This window comes from Carassius auratus, unplaced genomic scaffold (genome assembly GCF_003368295.1).
Source record: "Carassius auratus strain Wakin unplaced genomic scaffold, ASM336829v1 scaf_tig00026160, whole genome shotgun sequence".
NCBI classification, from domain to species: domain Eukaryota; kingdom Metazoa; phylum Chordata; class Actinopteri; order Cypriniformes; family Cyprinidae; genus Carassius; species Carassius auratus.
This window is the reverse complement of record NW_020525495.1, coordinates 539,908-546,307: the sequence shown is the minus strand read 5'-3', so window position 1 is coordinate 546,307 and position 6,400 is coordinate 539,908. Positions and strand designations below refer to the sequence as shown.

Below are 6,400 nucleotides of genomic sequence, written 5' to 3'. Positions count from 1 at the left end.
AGAAATCATTCAGGCCCTTGAATGTTATTCTCATTGTGTAGAAAGACTGACAATTTGTGTATGCCATTTTCTCAAAAGCCATATGTAAGACCGTTTATAGTAAGGTGAGGAAACGCATTCGTATCTGCCTCTTGCTGCATTCATTCTTAAAATTCCTTCTTCTATTTCTTATTTCAATGCTAATCAATCCTTTTTCTTATACCTTCAGATGACCCTTCTCTAAAGTTCCACCAGCAGTACACATTCGACCTGTCAGGTCTCTCAAGACTGGACGAACTGATGGAGGTGGAGCTGCGGATTCTGAGGAGGCCACCACCTGATGTCTTAAGTTTACTCTCCACTGGTGGGAACCTGTACCGACTACTCCTTCACACCTGCTCCCTCCCGGGATCCTCTAACCAACCTCTGCTCCTCACTTCCAGGACCATTGATCTTCTAGATACCGCTTCAGCCACATGGGACGTGTTTGACGTATGGCACAAGCGTGAAGATCCCACCTCAAAGTTGATCAGGGCTGCAGAAGGCAGCCGGCCATTGTGCTTCAGCATATCTGCTGTTTCTGATTCAAAAGAGGAGGTGGTGCATCCCGGCATGCTGGGGTCTGAGCCATAGGATCAGGCAGACCCATGAAAGGCCTTACTGGTGGCTTTTACTCGAGCTCGAGGAAGGAGAACTCTTTAGGGAGATCCGTGAGAAGATAAAGGCCATGAAAGGTCGTAAATTTCCTCATCCTGCACGGAGCATGGTATAAAGTTCATCCGAGACATCGGCGGAGGAGGCGGACCGCACTAGCAGGCTCGTTCTGGTGTAGGGACACACAAACAGGAGTGTGCGGTGGAGAAAGGGTGGTGGCAGACGGGAGAACACGTTGCAGCCGGAAGCCGCTTCACGTGGAACTTCAAAGAACTGGGGGTTGGGACGACTGGATTATTGCGCCGCTTGATTACGAAGCTTATCACTGTGAGGGTTGTGTGACTTTCCCTTCGCTCACACCTGGAGCCGACCAACCACGCCATCATCCAGACTCTCATGAACTCCATGGACCCGGAGTCCACCCCTCCCAGTTTGTTGTGTTCTTCTAAACTCAGTCCCATCAGCATCCTGTACATTGACTCTGGGAATAACGTGGTTTATAAACAGTATGAGGACATGGTGGTGGAGAGTTGTGGGTGCAGGTAGCAGTGTGAGTGAGGGGTGACCTACCCCTGGACACTATCCGAATGCTGCCGCTGCCTCATATGCAGAGGCCTCATATGTGGGCAAGATGAAGGAGACAGAGCCGGTGAGATGGACAGTGTGTAAATGTGTGACAACGAGCATGTGTGTATGTTCAGACGGCCACAAGACATTGAGTTGTGTTTCAGAAGTGAGCGGAGGATATGTGTGCCGAACATCTTCAAATTCCCTTACAACACCAAATAAACAACTCCTCAACGGAGAATAAGTGAAAACATAGGCTTCCAGAAATTATATTACGTCCTGTTAATATAAACTCAATGATAGAGTGTTGAAGTATCCTTGCAGCAGCGGTAGAAATGTTGGTCCCGTTAAGACTCTGTCAGCGGTAGCACGCAACTATAACATGTATAACAGTTAATGGTGCTTTGGCATGGACAGTCAGCTTATATTCCAAGATTAAATAGCTAAGAAGAATTTTCGATAGTGTCTCTGAAAATGTTTTCTCTGTGAAGGTGCCAGCTTGGTCTTAAGTTAATATTGGCATTTGATCTGTATGTGAGAGTTTTGGACGTTCCATTCTAAAATCTAGGGAGTTCAAAGTTTAGCTTTGTTAGCATTGCCTCATTAGCCTCCTGCTGGTGAGTATGTCTATTAGACTACACCATGTGCTTGCAAAAGACATTTTTATCAACTGACAACCGTTCAAAATAGCTGTATTTTATTTACATGTTTACCAGAGCACAGGGCCTTCTTATACATGTAAAATTTACATTTGTCATAGCTCAGGATAGTCACTAGGAAAGGATTGGCACTGTGCATGTGTGGTTTCATCAGTCCATCAGCATTGTCATGATTTCATTTTCCTGCAGCTTTGGAGTGATTAGTCAGTAGAAGTCAACAGTAGGGTGTGTCCTTTTTGGAGCTTTAGATGTTTCTAGAACCAACAGACCAATGTAATAAACCATGACATTGTTAAGCACATCATTTTATATTCTTAAAATAACATAGTTAATGCTAAAACTAAAATGAAGCTATTTGATGAGAATGAGAACCCAGGCGTTTTATGTTGATGACACCACATTTGGTTTCGGTCAGACGATAGAGCTGCATTATAGTACATGATGGTGTACAATATGTGCAAGATAAATGACTTCATTGCATTGAGCGACCCAAGACCTTATTTTGTGAAAGGCATTGTGGAGCCAAAATCAAAATGATTGTTTTGTTTTATTTCTGACACCAGATTTGGCTGTTTGAAGACTTCAGTGTTCACCTACATTTACGGAGAGGGTTGGTTTACTTGAGCTGGTAATTCAATTAGATTACTTTAATGTCATGTTTTACTATGGATTATCATACAGTAAAAATTCACTGTGATTCCTCAAATTCTTAATTTAAATTGTTTATTTATGAATGACAGCCACAAGGTAAAAAAAAGCCCATAATATAACATAACAAAAGGAAACTAAATTTATGCCCAATTTAAATGGTTCGTCATTTATTTACCCTCATGTCATCCCAAACCTGAAATAATATATTTTTAGTTGAAATGAAAGATGATGTTCTGAAGAATGTTCAAACTTTCCATAGACTTCCATTGTATGGACAAAAAATAATAATAATATATATTTATATATATATTTCCACAGAAGAAAGAAGTTGGGCGTGAATTATCTCCTTAAATTCATGTTAGCTTTATGTGAAAGTTTTTAGATATAAACTTCTTCTTAATGGCATTCAGGCCACCAAGAAAAAATGAAAATAAGCTTCTAACGTTCATTAATCTCAGTGTCAGAGCAGAAATATTGCCTGCTTACTGTTTATATAACATCAACTGTTTCCTCTATGAAGAAATACAAAGCAGATTTTAATTCAGAACAGCAATTGTTTTTCTTTTTTTGACATTTCTCCATGGTAATTCCCCTCAATCAATGTTGGTCTCATTGTATGGGAATGATAATCACCCAGATTGTCCACGGTGGCAGTATGAAAGTTACATTCCTAAATCAACAGACCACAGAAGAATTAGCCAGAGCATCTGTGCAGTTCAGAACAATATAATGGCACGAAATCTGATGAAAACTTCCTGTGTGGTTTTACGGCACATTACTGTCGTGACCGTTAGTTTACAAGCTTGTTGTTTTGATTGTTTGTAAGTACTTCTGCAGAAGTAAATTCAATTCGCCCTTTCCAATTATGTTGAAAACAGTTGCATCTCTCACGGTATTTCTCGATTTCCCATTCAAATTGTGCAGAGCTGTTTTTGCTCTGAGGCAAAGTCTTGTTCTGCAGGACTGAACAGGACTGTTTTGGAAAGATAAAGCAAAAATGAGATCTTCAACATCCATTTCAAACAAATTGATTTCATTTGGCCCGACAATTCCAATCGTATGTTCGCTTGCTCCTTAATCTAATTCCTCTCAAGGCAGTTTCTCCAAACAATCTGATTCTTTTTATAAGCAGCCTTTATTTCAGTATTGACATGATCATGATACCACACCTAGCTGGAAAAGAATAACATTTGGGGACGCCATCTTTGGTTCAAGGAGATAAAGCAGCATGAAGAGTGCCTTTGCCGCGTCGGTTTTCGGAGGTCTGGAGGTTATCAGCTTAAGCGCTGCATGGGTTACCTCAGTTGTGCCTCGCTATTTGACTAAAGTGAAAAGCCTCAGGAGACATTAAGTAGAGAAGGAGTTTCAATTTACTATGCCAAGTGCTCTCAGAGAAATGAATGCAAAGCCTGCAGGACTGTCATGGTTCAGTTAAGGGGTTTGGCACCCCTCGAATATACATGCTGATCAGTGCTAAGCAATGTTAACTTACCTTCACCGACATCTGTTTTACTTTACTGTACTTAAGCTGGTAAAATATATGTTGCTTAAAAAAATATGGAGGGGACCATAAAGCCGTGACTGATTTGTTTTATTAGAACAAAGGGTTCAAATATAAGTGTAAATTATTGTACACATGCCAAAGTGCTTTTCTTAATTTAATGCATTTAGTGTATTTATCTGGCTAAGAAAATTATCATTTTATACTACAAAAAAAATGGGAGAATGTCTTTTTTGTTATTGACTTTTTATTGTAAATGCACTGTGTATGTGAGAGTATGTATACTGTTAGATAAGGAAGTGTACATAATTCAAATGTAAATATCTGCAATATATTGCTTTCTTTTCTGTTTCTTTTGGATATATTGTTTACTGGTTTATATATGAAATAAATATATAAAAAAACGAACTGTAATGTAAAAACAAAATGTAAACACACTTAGTATCTTTTCACTGTCTTTCACTGTCATTTGTTGTTCAGATGATAAAAAAAAAAAAAAGTGTATTGATGGAAAGAAAAAAAAAAACAGTCCCGCACTCCCGCAGCAAATCTTCTTTCCCAGACATCCACATGAAAGTGAACCCTCAGTGACTGTCTGACTCACCCACGGTTCCGGAATCATTGTTGGGTTTGTATTTTGTCTCATTTTTTTGCCAGCAAGTATTCAGGAAGTTTCCAGGTGATTGTAAATTCCATACAACACCGGGTGAAGAGGGGGATATGGTATTGTCAGGCGCTGGTAGGGGAGCTGTGCTGAACTCCAGGAACTTTTTTTAATGAATGACTTTGTGCCCTGCAATTGAGCAAATGTCCAGAGAAGGTTATAATGTAACAGCAACTGGAGGAGATGGATCATCAGTCATTTTTATTACAATACCTCCAATATTTAAAAAGGAGTAACAGAGATAACTTATTCAAATGCCGTCTGCTAATCTCTTTTTGATGGATAGTATAACTAATCTAAATCAAGGTCACTAATATTTCCTTTGCTGTGTCTACAGATACTGCAATAATACACTATATCAAACAATTATTAGGGACAGAAAATAGGTGGCCTCTAACCAAGTCCATTTCTCCGATGGTTTTAAATGAGCGCTGACTCCCAAATATTTGAACAACTGCCTGGAGTCCATGAGAACAGGGGATGCAGTTTTTCTTTAAGAGAGGAAGGATGTTTTTAAACACGCTTGTTTCTTTTTTACTGAATCATGTCACAGTCACAATTGAGACCAAAAACAGCACTGCAGTGTCCAGACTTTGACATCTGTCCAGACGTCTTTTCCTGAGAGCCACTTTGGTCATATAAATTCTCATTCAGGTCAAAAAGTTGATAGACATTTGAGATGGAGGAAATGATGAGGCTTTCATCCAAATGTTTCCTTGGCATTTGGAACAAATACAGTCTGATGCTGTAGTACTACTGGCCTGAATCTTTCATTTAGAAATCAAGGCTTAACATTTGAAAGTGGGTACTAATGCTGTTTTAAAGATAATAAATATATATGACACAATAAATATTTTAAACTCAAAAACAAAAAAGATTTTTGAAAAGCTGCAATATATTGGTCATTTATTTGTTTCTACATGATTTTTATTGAAATATTTGAAAACAAAGCAATCCTTTGAAAAGTTTAAAAGACTATAATTTCAACAAGTAGTGAAATGTCCATTGCGCGTGCATGTCTTAACTGCATATATCAAACAGGTTCATTATAAATACAAAGGGGAAACTGTAGGATCACATGCATTCATAACGGTTTTTCTAATAGGATACATTTTAGTTTGCACTTAAAATACAACTGTATAATGAAACCCATGTTCTTTCCAAAAGATTTGGGCATTTTACTATTTTATAAAGCTTTTCCAGAACTGTGAATCAGCTTGCCAAATTTTTCACACCTGTTTCATGCGTCCCTTCTGAATGTACGATATGCAATATGCAGCATTACATACAGTGTTCGAACTATACCGTGTCCTTTGGGGGAGCCCACTTCTTTTTTTGGGGGGGGGGGGGGGGGGGGGGTAGAGGTCGTGCACATGCGCATGCCTCAAATAAGGACTTACAACAGCTACAAGTGTATGCACTATTATACATTATCGACACGAGTGCCTCAAAAAAGGACATATAATGACTTACAAAGATACATAACAGCTACAATATGCACTATTATACTTTATCGACACAAATTGATAGGTCAGGAAGACAGCCTTGAATGATGTTGCGCTCTCCTCTGTTAATTTAGAATTCACCTCAATTACTTTATTTGCCAGAATCGCCTTTTGCTTAGTCAATGCCACTTCAATGGCCATCTTGTGTGCAATGCTGTCCCTGTATTTATATATAATTTTTCGCGACTGGTTCTGAGCATTAATCATTAATCCACTCCTC

General features: G+C 39.0%; 1 pseudogene; it reads left to right on the top strand.

Annotated features, from left to right (window-relative positions):
• Positions 1 to 201: 201 nt before the first annotated feature.
• On the top strand, positions 202 to 1,592 carry LOC113078641 (growth/differentiation factor 6-A-like; annotated as a pseudogene).
• Positions 1,593 to 6,400: the final 4,808 nt, after the last annotated feature.